This window comes from Erythrolamprus reginae, chromosome 6 (assembly GCF_031021105.1).
Source record: "Erythrolamprus reginae isolate rEryReg1 chromosome 6, rEryReg1.hap1, whole genome shotgun sequence".
NCBI classification, from domain to species: domain Eukaryota; kingdom Metazoa; phylum Chordata; class Lepidosauria; order Squamata; family Dipsadidae; genus Erythrolamprus; species Erythrolamprus reginae.
The window spans coordinates 37,958,252-37,973,202 of NC_091955.1; positions in this window are offsets into that span (position 1 = coordinate 37,958,252).

Below are 14,951 nucleotides of genomic sequence, written 5' to 3' on the forward strand. Positions count from 1 at the left end.
ACTTTTTCTTTCCTTCTTTTTCCCCCCTTCCAGAAGTCTTCCAGAAGTCTAATTGTTAAGTTTACAAGGGAAGTCCATTTAAAGTAAACAGGAAAAATCTGTGAGCCGGCTCGAATTTACAATCGCTAATGATCACTCTCGCTCAAACTTTCACTTTTCACTTTCGTTTCGGCCTAGCACAGCGCCATTTTCAGAGCCGCTTTCCTTCCGCTGAGCTCAGAAGAGAATTTTAATAGAGTTGAAAAAAAGAACGATACTTGCTATTTTCTTTCCTTTTTCCTCGCAATTCACTCTGCCTGCAACTATGTCCTTCCAAAAGCATTAGTTGTTACAATCTTGCAGGGGTGGTCGTGTCACTTCGGTCTGCTTGATTCAGCAGAAACACCTCGGAAGCGGAGCTTTCGCCGGGCACAATAGGGAGCTTCCCTCTCACCTCCCCGGAAAATTCCCTGGGGGGTCAAAAGGGGCTCTACCCTTGCCCAGCTACTCTCTTCACCCTCTTCTCACAGGGGGCGAAGTTTTCAAGCCGCTAGACAGCCGATTTTCGCTGTTCTAGCGACTACACTATCTCGAGGGTTGGCAGTCCCAGAAAAGGCTGCCAGCAGCGACAGCGGAGCCACCGGAAGTCAGAAATGGCTTTCTTTAGATCCCACATTCATTCAGCCTTGTCAGCTGAAAGGCTGCTGCTTTTCAGCTACAAGGGCAGCAGCTGTGGCCTAGAGGTGGAGCTCATGTTTTGCAATCAAAAGGTTGTGAGTTCATTCCTAGGTAGAGGCAGATGTACGCTCCCCTGCTTGGGCAGGGGGTTGGACTAGATGACCTGCAAGGTGTCTTCCAATTCTGTCAATCTGTTAAAAAGACCTCATTTGGTCTCAACCTGCAGGGTGGCTGCTTTGAATGAACAGCTTCAGGGAATGAGTAAGCCTGTGTTGGAGCTCCAGAAATCTTCAAAAAGGTGAGTGATTGGAAATGGAACTGGGAGGAGCAAGTTGAATGTGGGATGCTGTGGAAATCCAGAAAGGCAGGATAGGGTGGGATGGGGAAATGGGTAAGGAGCATGTTGCAGATCTTTGCAGTTGGTCATAAGGGTGACTGACCACTGTGGTGCTGCAACATACAGTACTTAATTTTGGGACCAGGTTAGATTATTATTAGATTATTTATTAGAGTTGGAAGGGACCCTGTAGGCAGTGTTCCCTCTAATTTTTTTTCGATGTGGGTGGAAAAGTATAGTGTCTGAGCGGCAGTCCCTTTGCAACTGGGCGGCATAGAAGTCAAAATGAATGAATGAATGAATGAATGAATGAATGAATGAATGAATGAATACATACATAAATAGGAAAAAATTCCCTTCTTTTTTATTAAAAGAAATTAATAATAAAACAAAACCAAAATGTATTACTATTAAAACTAAAACAACCAGTACAACCAAAAACACAACTATTAATAAATCCATGCTTTAAAATCTTCATTTCTTAAATATTTATCATAGTATTATAGTAATCTAATAATACTATGAAAATCTATCTGAACACCAATGAATCAATTAATATATTTCCATATTTACTTTGCTATAGTTTCATTCTATATTTCCAAGCTCAATTAATTTTCAGGCACTTAGCATTTACTATTATTAACTTTCATCAATCTACGTTTCCAAGTATATTTTAAATTCATAATGCGAAGTCATAAAATCATACAGTACATATCATAAACTCCTTATTTATCCTATGTATCTTCCATTAATTTTACCTATGTAATTCTATATAGTTCTAAAATTCTAATCCAATTTTACGAATTAATACATCCTAATATTAAACAACATCTAAATATATCTTTTACCATCTGTTCTGCTGGGCTTCACAGCACGAGCCCCCAATTAAGTGCAAAGGTAGGAATTCGGACACACACACTTGAAAAGTCAAGAACACTGGTTTTTATCGAAAGTAAAATAGAAGCAAAACACCCTTTTGGTAGTCAAAAGGCTCACCTTCAAAGCAAAAGACTTGAATGCTGTGAAAAACAATAAACAAACACAAAGCAATTAACAAGCAGCTGTGAATACATCACAGCCACTCTCCTTCAAATGTTTTCAACTCACACACTTGACTATGGTTTAGTTTCAGAGTCCTAGAATCAATGCAAAGAGAGTCCTTGGAGAATCCTGAGATGAAAGCCACTTTCACCGAACGGATAAACTTCCACACTCAGAGGACAGAATGCTGCCAATTTAACAGCAGCCCCAATTAGTTGAACCACACCCAACCACAGGCAAACTCCCTTATTTCCTGTAGTATTTATGCAGTTGCTCTTTCCTAGTCATTGCCCTGCGTCTGTGTACGTGAATGAATGTCTCTTCATCCGAATCCAGCGAGGATAATCATCATTATCCTCGCTGGATTCGGATGGAGAGACATTACTGAATTACTCCCTAATGGGCTGTCTGCCATGACCCCCTTTGAGGATCCCATTTCACTTCCACTATATGCTTCCAACGCTTCGCTATCAGAAACAGTCGGCAGTAAAACTGGCCTCTGACACTGGGAGTATTCACCCATACCCACCCACACAGTCCTTGGGGCAGGTGCTGGCCCAGAGCCAAACACAACACCATCATTCCATAGTCAATCCATATTTAATAATCAATCACCCCTCCTCAAATTTCTACCATTCTTGCCAAAGGGAAGAAACCATGTTGTTTTTCAGTAGCCTGCGTTTTTCTTTTGATATTTGTTATTTTTCTTTTTAATTATAAGCTACCAAAGGTTTTTACGCAGCTGAGAGACATGAAAATTAAAGTATATTAAGAAATTGGATGATTGATATTGTGTTGCTGATCTTAATCTGCAGTAAAGATATTTTGGTTTTTAAAAAACCCACCATATTTTACCTCAGATAATTTCAAAATAAAATACTGTGTGTCTATAACAGTGACCTCAGAATGGGGCAACTCTGCTAAGTATTAAAATGCCACTTAAATAGTTGAATTAATTTCAAACTAGATTTTCATTTTCTTTCTCTCTCTCTCTCTCTCTCTCTTTCTCTCTCTCTCCCTTCCTCTCGTCCCTCTTTCCCTCTCTCTCCCTCTCTTTCTTTCTCTCTTCCTCCCTCCCTCCCTTTATATTTATCTCTTCCTTATTTCCTTCCTCTCTTCCTCCCTTTCTCCCTCTCTTTCTCTCTCTCCCTTTCTTTCTTTCATTCTTCCTTCTACTTTTTTCTCTTTCTCTCTCTCTTCCCTCTTTCCCTCCCTCTCACGATCTCTCTCTTTTCCTTCCTCCCTCCCTTTATGTTTCTCCATTCCTCCCTTCCTCTATTCCTCCCTTTCTCTCTCCCTCTCACTCTTTCTCCCTTTTCTCTCACTTCCCCCCCACACAACAACCTCACCCTGAATGCAACGGTTTCTGCCTCCAGACTCAATTTTTTTATAACCTGCATTTCACACTTCTCAGATTCCACCCCTGCGCCCCATCACCCCATCCCTACCTACCTCAACAGATGCTTAAACATTTTTTCCGTTCGTTTCTCTTCTGACCTTGGCTGTAATTCTGACTTACCTTGCAAGGTAAGGTGAATGCATTTGTCTCTCTCGGTACAGAATTCAGTGTTCCGGCCTCCCCCACCCCCCACCCAGGAAAGTGGCACAGGAAAGTGGTGCATTTGAAAAGTGTGGTGCAGGAAAGCGGTGCGTTTGAAAAGCGCGCCACTTTCCTGGGCAGCCGGCTTTGCTGGCCGGCGCGCCTTCCCCTTGGCTCCATGCCCTCCCCTTGGCTCTGCCTCCCGCTGCCTGACGCTTGAGAGCAGGCTCGGGGCTCTCGGCATCAGTGGCCACCACAGCGCCGTTGCTGAGGTGGTTGTCGCAGCGGCTGCCCTGTGCTGGCCAGGAAAGCCGGCTGCCCAGGAAAGCGGCACAGCAAAGCAGCATGGTTGAAAAGTGCACCCCTTTCCCGGGCAGCCGGCTTTGCTGGCCAGTGCAGGGCTTTGCTGGCCAGCACGGCGGGGGAGGAGCCAGAGTTCAGGGCTGAGTAGGCCTAGCCTGGGCCCATCGCCCCTGACTCCAGGGGGCAGTCCCCAGCGCGGCGGTGGGGGGGAGGCAGAGTTCAGGGCCGAGTAGGCCGAGCCCGGGCCCATCGCCCCAAGCTCCAGGGGGCAGCCCCCAGTGTGGTGGCGGGGGAGGAGGCCAACGCCTCCTCCGATGCTGCGTGGGTGGATATCAGAGCCTCGGCAGCCTCAGCCCTGGCCGCCGATGCCAAAGCGCGAAAAACCACCATGCTATAGCGTGCTGCGTGCCTTAGAGGGAACACTGCCTGTAGATCATCTAGACCAAGGCACCCACCCACCAGCAAGAGTCCCTACAGCATTTCGGACAAATGGCAGTCCACTCCCTTTGAAAGTCTCAAGCTCTCACAACCTCTGCAAGCAAGCTGTTCCACTGGTTGATTACTCTCACTGTCAGAAAGTTCCTCCTTATTTAAAGGTTGAATCTCTCCTTGGTCAGAAGCACTTTTGGGGGATGAGGTCATAATTTTGAATTGTCACTAAGTGAACTATCTTAACTTGAGGAATACTTGTAGTGCAGGCAAACACTGCCCATAGTCTTGAGTTTGTTCCTGCCAGGTTGAGGTTGACTCAGAGTTTCATCCTTCCAAGATAAAATGAGGATTCAGATTGTTGGGAGCAATAAGCTGGCTCTGTAAACTGCTCAGCGATGCTGTAAAGCACTATGGAATGGTATATAGTGTTACTGCTATTTTAGAAATCATATTACTTAGTTAATGCTTATTATAGTAAATATTTCCCTTGTCTGCTGCTTGAGAATATTTAAACATGCATATTGTTAATATGCATCAGGGGATTGCTTAGGGGAAAATTACAGGAACCCGAAGCTGTATGAAATTTCAATGACCAAAGATATAAACATTGAGTAATTAACTAGTATTCTCTTTATGAATTTTAAGAATATTTCATTTATCAATAATAATGACTCCCAACAGGATATTCTTCCATATTCTGCCACATGACAAATAATTTTGAGAGTTACACAAACCCTCCTGGTTTATCTGCTTCACTGCCACTTTTCCATCAGTATTTTTTCTGTTATTTCTGTCACCATTTCATGGTTAATTTCTCTTATTAGATTTAGATTTAATTGGATTTATATGTTGCCCCTCTCCAAGAACTCGGGGTGGTTCACAGCATGTACAGAAAAAATAGGAAACAATAATAACAATCCAATTATACTTTAAAAACAATCTTAAAATTCTAATTAAAAACTATCAATATCATATATTCAGCAGTCAAACTAAGCATTCATCAGTCAGGGGGGAAGGTCTAAGGAACCCCAGGCCTGGCGGCAAAGATGAGTTTTTAAACTTTTTTAGAAGATAAGGAGGGTGGGGGCAGTACGAATCTCTGGGGGGAGCTGATTCCAGAGGGCCGGGGCTCCCACATAGAAGGCTCTTCCCCTAGGTCCCACCAGCCGACATTGTTTCGTCGACGGGACCCTGAGGAGACTCTGCTGAGCTGTGGACAAATGAATCTGGCAAAACCCCAAGCGCCCATTGAAAACCTTCTGGATCCATCAGGCGTCTGGGGCAAAACCTCCTAATCGGTTCCGCCTCCCTGCGGGGTAGGATTGGAGCCTTAAAATCAAGCCGCAATAGAAAATTATCTTACCATGACAAAGGCAATGTCTCTAAGCCCCTTAATATCAGATCATTACTCAACTGTCCCTAGAGAAAAACCATATCGAGAGTGCGCCTCCTCTCATGGGTTGGGCCCTGAACTACTTGGGTCAGATCCATGGTTGCCATGGTGGCCAATAATTCCTGCACCAACCCAGAGGATCCGCTGAGCGACAGCAGATTAAAATCCCCCAAGACAATAAGTCTGGAGGACTCTACTGCCAGCCTGGCCACCCCCTCGAGTAGCGCAGGCAGGGCTGTTGACACGCAACTGGGAGGCAGGTACGTGAGCAACAAGTCCACCTATACCCCTAGGTCCAACCTCATAAGAAGGGACTCACAACTCGCAATCTCAGGGACAGCAAGCCTATGCAGTTTGATGGTCTTCTTGGCTATAATTGCCACTCCTCCCCCCCTTCCCTGGGGTTGTGGCTGGTGCCACACCTGAAACCCGGCCTGGCACATTTTTGAGAGAGGAACTCCTCCCTCTGGGCCCAGCCAGGTCTCAGTCACACACACCAGGTCTGCCTCCTCATCCAGAAGTAAATCCTGGATGAGGGGAGCTTTATTTAAAGCAGACCTGGCATTGAGCAGCAACAGCCTGAGCCCAAGGTCTGGATTTTGCTTGTCACCAGTTCTCCGGGTTGAGTCCATGGGGCCGGAACAAGGAACTGCTTTCAAGCAGTGGTCCCTTCTTCCCCGCGAGCAGCCTTATTAGTAATGTGCCACTGACATTATTAGGAAAACTGAAATGTCATTGACTAAATGAAGTAAACACAAATGGAAGGAACAGTATTGTTGCTGATATTGCAAACCAATTCGCAAAAAATAATAATGAATGTTTCATGATACCATTATTTTCTTCAGCATGAAATAATGATGCAGCTCTAATTTTCATGGCAATGAATCACTTTCATTCTGATGGTAGGTCATCTTCTGCAGATAACGGTTTGCAATGGATGCCAAAGTAAACACACAGACCACAGAGCTGGGATTTATGGGTCACTTTATTTATTAAATCTGGACCTGTAGAGGTGAATGAAATGGGGCAGAAATCATGTTCAACATTCCTGGGCAACTATGGGCGAAGGTCCTTGCTGAGCAAAGGAATGAAGCCATTGACCTTGAACTTGGCCATGAACTTGGCCTTGGCCTTGACCTTCCTTGTTCTTAGTCATGCCCAAAGCATTTGAGAAGGCTCCACCTGGCTTGTCACCTGTAGGCTTGTGGCAGGTGAGCCCCAAGGGTACCCCCTCTCCAATCACATGTGCTAGGTTGGCTTTGGGCTCCTGGTGAAGGGCAGCCCATAACCTTCCAAAACGTGCTCCAAAGGAGGACACACAGTTGCTGTTAGTCCCTTTTTCTGCCCCATATTGCCTTCCCCAGTGACCAAAGGAATATAATCCAATTGACCTTTTTATGCAGCCACAAAAAGATTCCTACTCGGCCCCTGCAGTTGACCACTACTCACACTGAGATAAGGACAAGGGATCTCCCTTCAGGTGTCCAGACCAATTCACCATCACCACGGATGCCAGCATATCGGGCTGGGGAGCCTATGCCCAGGGCCTGATAGCCCAAGGCACATGGTCAGCAGAGGAGGCTTCCAGACCTATCAACTGGTTGGAATTGAGAGCAGTGTCCTTAGCCCTCAAACAATTCAAACGCACATCATCAATCAACATGTTCTGATTCTCACAGACAATATAGCCAATATTTGCAGAATAGGGGCACCAGGTCCAAGGCTCTGATGAGAGAAGCCCTGAAGTTAGGTATCTGGCCCTGGGCTCAAGCTGCTGCTACTCAATGCCAGGCCAGTGGTAAATAAAGCTCTCCTCATCCAGGATTTGATCTTGGATGAGGAGGCCGACCTGGCATGTGTAGCTGAAACCTGGCTGGGCCTGGAGGGAGGAGTTCCTCTCTCTGAAATCTGCCCAGCCGGGTTTCAGATATGGTATCACTCTTGACCCCAGGGAAGGGGGGGAGGAGTGGCCATTATAGCCAGGGAGAGTCTTTGCCTGCGTAGACTCGTTGCTCCAGAGATTGCGGGTTGCGAGTCCCTCCTGGTGAAGTTGGACTTAGGGGTTCAGGTGGGCTTGTTTCTCATGTACCTGCCTCCCAGAGTCTTGACACAGCGGTTAACGAGACGGTTCTTTATTTTCAGCTCTTTTAGAAGTGACTACCAGCTGGAACGCGTCTCAGCTGGGCAAGGGAAAATCGGCTCCTTTTATACATTTATTTTCCCGCTCAAAAACAAGCTGTCAGCGCCTCAACCAATCAGGCGCAACCTATTTACATATTTTCCCTGGTTACAGTTTACAGCGATATTTAAGTATTCAACGCCCCTCCCTCTCTAGAGAAAAAAAATACATGTTAATCAGAGAGCCATGTGACGTAGTCGTCCAATCGGGACGGTCTCTGTATGCTTCTTGTCGACCTGCGCAGTTCAGTTGGTCTCTCGATGTCGGCGGAAGAGGAGGTCGGTTCATCGGTACCTCCTCTGGTTTCTAAGGGCCGAGGCTGAGCTTCGGCCCCCAGAGTCGAGCTGGCTGGCACATCACCGACCTCTGCTGATGAAGATGGCTCCGGGGTGCTGGCAGAGCAGCTTCGTAGTGGTGAGTCCAAGTTTAATTCCAGTAATGTTGGTATTGCGTCGTCTTCAATTGGATGTTTTGCATTCACATCAGGTCGTTGAGCCATAGGCTCCGTTTCAGGGCACCTCCTTAAATGATCGATGTGCCTAGTCCATACTCGGCCATCGGTTAACAGTATTACATAAGTCTTTGGTGCTTTTTGTTGTACCACGGTGCCCTTAAGCCAATTAAGGCCCCCACTGAAATTTTTTGCAAACACACATTGCCCTAAAAACAGATGTCTTTCAGACTTTTCAGACATGTAATTGTTTGTACAAAACATAGGGTGCAATCTGTCCAAAGTTGACCTCAGCCTTCTACCCATGAGGATTTCTGCTGGGCTTCTATGGGTTATTGCATTTGGAGTGATGTGCTGGGCCAATAGGAACTTATCTAAATGCTCTTGCACCTCTCCAGGCCCAGCTCTTTTCAAGGCCTCCTTGGCAACACGAACATATCTCTCTGCCAATCCATTCGCCCATGGCGAAAAAGGAGAGATGAGGGCGTGCCTAACCCCCAATTGGTCTAGAAATAGTTCAAATTGTCTGGCAGTCAGTTGGGGCCCATTGTCAGATACCAATACGTCTGGACAGCCATGTGTGGTAAAGAGATGGTGCAGAGCTCTTATAGTTGCACATGTGGTGATATTATGCATAACAATTATCTCGACCCATTTAGAATACGCGTCAACCACTATTAAGAAATATTTTGATTCAATGGGACCAGCGAAATCTATGTGAATTCGGGACCATGGCCCTTTGGGTTGCTCCCAATCCATGGGAGTAGTCTTAGGAGGTTTTGGCCTTGATTCCTGACAGGGGTCACACTTGGCCACCCACCTCTCAATTTCGGCATCAAGTCCTGGCCACCAGAAATAACCCCTTGCTAACCCCTTCATCCTTACGATGCCTGGATGACCCACATGCAACATATTCAAAACTTTAGACTTCAGACTTTCCGGAATTACTACCCGGTCACCCCACAATAGACAACCTTTAACATAAGATAGTTCCAATCTCTTACTCTTAAATTCAGACATGTCTTTCCCATTATACTCGTTATTCCATCCCCTTAATACAGAATTAATAACTTTCATGAGAATGGGGTCTTTTTTGGTATGTTCTGCCACTTCCTTGGCAGTTGTCAGGGGGTTATCTTCTAACTCTATCAGTAAGACATCAGCAGAAGGGGCAGGGTCTTCTACTATTTCTGGGATGGGGCATCTGCTAAGGCCATCCGCATGGTTTATGGTCGTCCCTCCCCTGTGTGTTAGCTTATATTGATATCCTGACAAAAAGATAGCCCATCTAATTAATTGTGGGGACATGAAGGGTGGAGTTGGTTTGTCTGGGGCTAGAAGGCCTAACAATGGTTTGTGATCGGTAACCAACTCAAAATGTCTTCCAAAAATGTAATTGTGAAACTTTTTAACTCCCGCTACCAATCCTAAAGCCTCTTTGTCCAGCTGACTGTAGTTCCTTTCTGTGCTGGACAGCATTCTTGAGAAAAATGCTATAGGGGCCTCTGTGCCGTTAGGCAGCACATGAGCCAGGACACTACCCACCCCATAGGGAGAAGCATCGCACGTAAGATGTAGGGGGAGTAACGTACTGTACTGTACCACTACGCTTTTGGAAGTTAAGAGGTTCTTTATTCGAGAAAAAGCTTCACTTTCAATTCTCCCCCAATTCCAAGGAACTTCTTTCTGAAGCAGCCGGTGTAGAGGTTCTGCTGCTGTGGCCTTCTGTCTCAAAAAAACAGAGTAGAAATTAAGTAGGCCTAAAAAGGCCTGCAATTCTGCCTTACTCTTGGGCTCTGGGGCCTCCTGTATTGCCTTGACCTTATCACTGGTGGGATGGATTCCTTCGCCATCTATTGTATAACCCAAAAAATTGACACTTTTGGTTCCCCACACGCATTTGCCTGGTTTAACTTTAAGTCCCTTGCCCTGCAGTCTTGTTAGAACTTCCCTTATTCTTGTGTTTAACTGGGTCTGATCCCTCCCTGAAATTAAAATATCATCAAAGTAGGGTATGGTTCCCCTGATTCCTGCCAATAACCGCTCCATGAGACTCTGAAAAATCCCCGGGGCTACACTGACGCCAAATTGCAACCGGGTGCATCTGAAAGCCCCTCTATGGGTAACAACAGTTTGTGCTAATGAGGTAGGTTCGTCTACAGGCAGTTGTTGGTATGCCTGCACGAGGTCGATTTTTGCGAATACTTTCCCCTCCCCTAGGGAGTGGAGTAGGTGTTGTACGACAGGTATGGGGTATGGATGATGTTTCAAGGCTCTATTTAAGGTTGATTTGTAGTCTGCGCAGACTCGTAAGGAGCCATCTTGTTTGAGAGGAGTTACTATTGGGGTTTCCCATGGAGCTTGGTCTACTGGGACTAAAATGCCTTGATGGATGAGTTTATCCAATTCTATATCTAATTTAGGAAGTAGTGGCAGGGGGACTCTCCGTGGTTTGAGGTGGATAGGAGGCACTTTAGGGTCAGTGTATTGGTCCTTTATATGATCCCAGAGTGGGACTAAAGACGTCAGGGAATTCTCTGACGAAATCAGGAATGACAGTATGTGATAATTTGTGAATGCCTAAGACTTCTATACCAAGGGGAGCCATCCACTCTAAGCCTAAAAGTGAGTGAGTTGGCCCTGACACCACTAACAATGGAAGATCAGCTTTAAAACGTTTGTATACAATTGGTACAGTTAGTATCCCCAGGACAGGAATTAACCCCCCTTGAAAATCCTTAATAATTACATTTGAATGCATTAAATCAGTTTTGCTAATATGTGGCATATACAGTTTGACTTTTGTCCAGGGCATAATACTATAGCTAGAACCAGTATCCAGTTCCATCTGGCATGGTTTAGAATTTAGAAGTAAAGAAATATTAATTTTGGCTTTGTTGGTCGTTACAGTGTTATTAATTGAAATGTCCCGGTTACCTCTTAAGTAGTCGCGGTTAAAGTTGGAGTGATTGTTGCGGCCGGAAGGTTTGAATCCTCTGTTTTCGCGCAGTTGATTTTGGAATCTTGGCGCCCGTTGAGTGGAGAATGTTTCCTCCGGCATGGGGGCTCTGCATGCTTCGGCTATGTGCCCCCGGCGGCCACAACGGTGGCAATTGGCATCGCGGAAAGGGCAATGGTGGCGGGAATGATTGCCCCGGCAACCCGAACACGGAAGTGATTGGTGAGGTTGCCTCAGGGATCGAGGATGGTCTTGACAGATGAGAAAGCAGTCGTTTTCGGAGGTCGTAGATGGGCTCACCTCGTTTGGAGACTCGGCGCGTTGAGTAGGAGAAGAGATGTGAGCCACGACTTCTTGCTTGTCGTTCTGTTTAAGCTCTTTTGCAGCCGCCTCAGCAACTTCCGCGGTCTGGGCTAATTTGATGACCGTTTGAAGTGAAGGTTCCTCTTCGGTCAGGAGTTTGTTTCTGACGGTTGAATTTCTCATTCCGAAGATGAGAGCGTCAATTAGGCGTGCTTCCGGGTTTTCAAAGCGGCACTTTGACAGCACGGTTCGTAGGCGCGTAGTGTATTGGTTGATGCTTTCTGCCTCTAGCTGCCCCATTCTCGAAAACTGGTGTCTGTAAACGATCGCCGGCTTCGTCGGTTGGAAATGGGCCGAAAGTTTTGTCTTCAGGGAGATGGAATTTGCCGGTGCCGGGTCGGTTAATGTCTGGGCGAGATCGAACATCTCCGAGCCGCAGTAATTTAAGAAGATTGCTCTCTTCCGATCATTGTTGGCGTCCCTCATGCAGGCAGCCTTGAGGAAGACGTCGAATTTTGCGAGGTAGGCATCCCAGGTAGATTTCTCCGGGTTGAAGAATTCCGGAGCTCTTCCGACCGACAGGGAATCCATAGCGGCAAGCCGAAGGCTCGTTCTTCCGTCGTCGCCAGGTGAAGAGTCTTGACACAGCGGTTAACGAGACGGTTCTTTATTTTCAGCTCTTTTAGAAGTGACTACCAGCTGGAACGCGTCTCAGCTGGGCAAGGGAAAATCGGCTCCTTTTATACATTTATTTTCCCGCTCAAAAACAAGCTGTCAGCGCCTCAACCAATCAGGCGCAACCTATTTACATATTTTCCCTGGTTACAGTTTACAGCGATATTTAAGTATTCAACACTTGACCCCAGGGAAGGGGGGGAGGAGTGGCCATTATAGCCAGGGAGAGTCTTTGCCTGCGTAGACTCGTTGCTCCAGAGATTGCGGGTTGCGAGTCCCTCCTGGTGAAGTTGGACTTAGGGGTTCAGGTGGGCTTGTTTCTCATGTACCTGCCTCCCAGCTGCGTGTCACAAGCCCTGCCTGTGCTACTCAAGGAGGTACCCGGGTTGGCGGAGGGGTTCCCCAAACTTATTGTCTTGGGGGACTTTAACCTGCCATCACTTGGGGAAACCTCTGGACTGGCACAGGAGTTCATGGCCGCCATGACAGCCATAGACCTGACCCAAGTAGTACAGGGTCCGACTCATGAGGGGGTGCACGTACCTGACATGGTATTCCTCTCTGGGCAATTGAGTAATGGTCTGACACTAAGGGGCTTGCCTAGTGTTGCCTTTGTCATGTGCAGACCATTTTCTACTGCGGCTTAATTTCCTGGCTCCAATCCTTCCCCGCAGGGAGGCGGAAGCGATTAGGTTATTCCACCCCAGACGCCTGATGGATCCAGAAGGTTTTCAGAAGGCGCTTGGGGTTATTCCAGATACACTCATCCACAGTTCGGCAGAGTCTCTGGCTGAGGCCTGGAACAAGGCTGCTGCAGAGGCTCTTGACCGAATTGCGCCGTTACGACCTCTCCGCGGCACTAGACCCCATAGAGCTCCATGGTTCAACGAGGGGCTCCGGAAGTTGAAATGCCAGAAGAGATGTCTAGAGAAGCGATGGAGGAAGAGTAAGTCTGAATCCGATCGAACACTTGTAAGAGCTCACGTGAAGACTTACAAAGTGGCGCTCAAGGCGGCAAGATGCTCGTATCATGCCGCCTTGATTGCATCAGCGGGTTCCCGCCTGGCCGCTCTGTTTAGGGTAACCCGCTCCCTTCTTAACCGGGGGGGAGTTGGAGAGCCCTTGCAGAGTAGTGCCGAGGATTTTAACAAGTTTTTTGCTGATAAAATCGCTCGGATCCGGGCGGACCTCAACTCCAATTGGGAAACAGAATTGACTGACAATGAGTCCGTTGAGGTGACTGGGGCACGTACTTGTCCATCTGTCTGGGAAGAGTTTGATCTTGTGACACCTGATGAAGTGGACAAGGCCATTGGAGCTGTGAGTTCCGCCACTTGTTTGCTGGATCCATGTCCCTCCTGGCTGGTTTCAGTCAGCAGGGAGGTGACACAGAGCTGGGTCCAGGAGATTGTCAATGCTTCTTTGGGGAGGGGGTCCTTCCCAGATCCCTATAAGGAGGCACTTGTGCGCCCCCTCCTCAAGAAGCCTTCCCTGGACCCAGCCATCCTTAACAACTATCGCCCAGTCTCCAACCTTCCCTTTATGGGGAAGGTTGTCGAGAAGGTGGTGGCGCTCCAGCTCCAGTGGTCCTTGGAAGAAGCCGATTATCTAGGTCTTCAACAGTCAGGATTCAGGCCCGGCTACAGCACGGAAACTGCTTTGGTCACGCTGATGGATGATCTCTGGCAGGCCCAGGACAGGGGTTTATCTTCTGTCCTGGTGCTCCTTGACCTCTCAGCAGCTTTCGAAACCATCGACTATGGTATCCTTCTGCGCCGGCTGGAGGGGTTGGGAGTGGGAGGCACTGTTCTTCAGTGGTTCTCCTCCTACCTCTCTGGTCGGTCGCAGTCGATATTAGCAGAGGGTCAGAGGTCGACCTCTAGGTTACTCCCTTGTGGGGTGCCTCAGGGGTCGGTCCTCTCCCCCCTACTATTTAATATCTACATGAAACTGCTGGGTGAGATCATCGAAGGGCATGGGGTGAGATATCATCAATATGCAGATGATACCCAGCTTTACATCTCCACCCCCTGTCCAGTCAGTGAAGCAGTGGAAGTGATGTGCCGGTGTCTGGAGGCTATTGGGGTCTGGATGGGTGTCAACAGACTCAAACTCAACCCTGATAAGACGGAGTGGCTGTGGGGTTTGCCTCCCAAGGACAATTCCATCTGTCCACCCATTACCCTGGGGGGGAATTACTAACCCCCTCAGAGAGGGTCCGCAACTTGGGCGTCCTCCTTGATCCACAGCTCACATTAGCGAAACATCTTTCAGGTGTGGCGAGGGGGACGTTTGCCCAGGTTCGTCTGGTGCACCAGTTGCGGCCCTGTTTGGATCGGGAGTCACTGCTCACAGTCACTCATGCCCTCATCACCTCAAGGCTCAACTACTGTAATGATCTCTACATGGGGCTACCTTTGAAAAGTGTTCAGAAACTTCAGATCGTGCAGAATACAGCTCCGAGAGCAATCATGGGCTTTCCTAAATATGCCCATGTTACACCAACACTCCGCAGTCTGCATTGGTTGCCGACCAGTTTCCTGTCACAATTCAAAGTGTTGGTTATGACCTATAAAGCCCTTCATGGCACCGGACCAGATTATCTCCGGGACCGCCTTCTGCCGCACGAATCCCAGTGACCAGTTAGGTCCCACAGAGTGGGCCTTCTCCGGGTCCGTCAA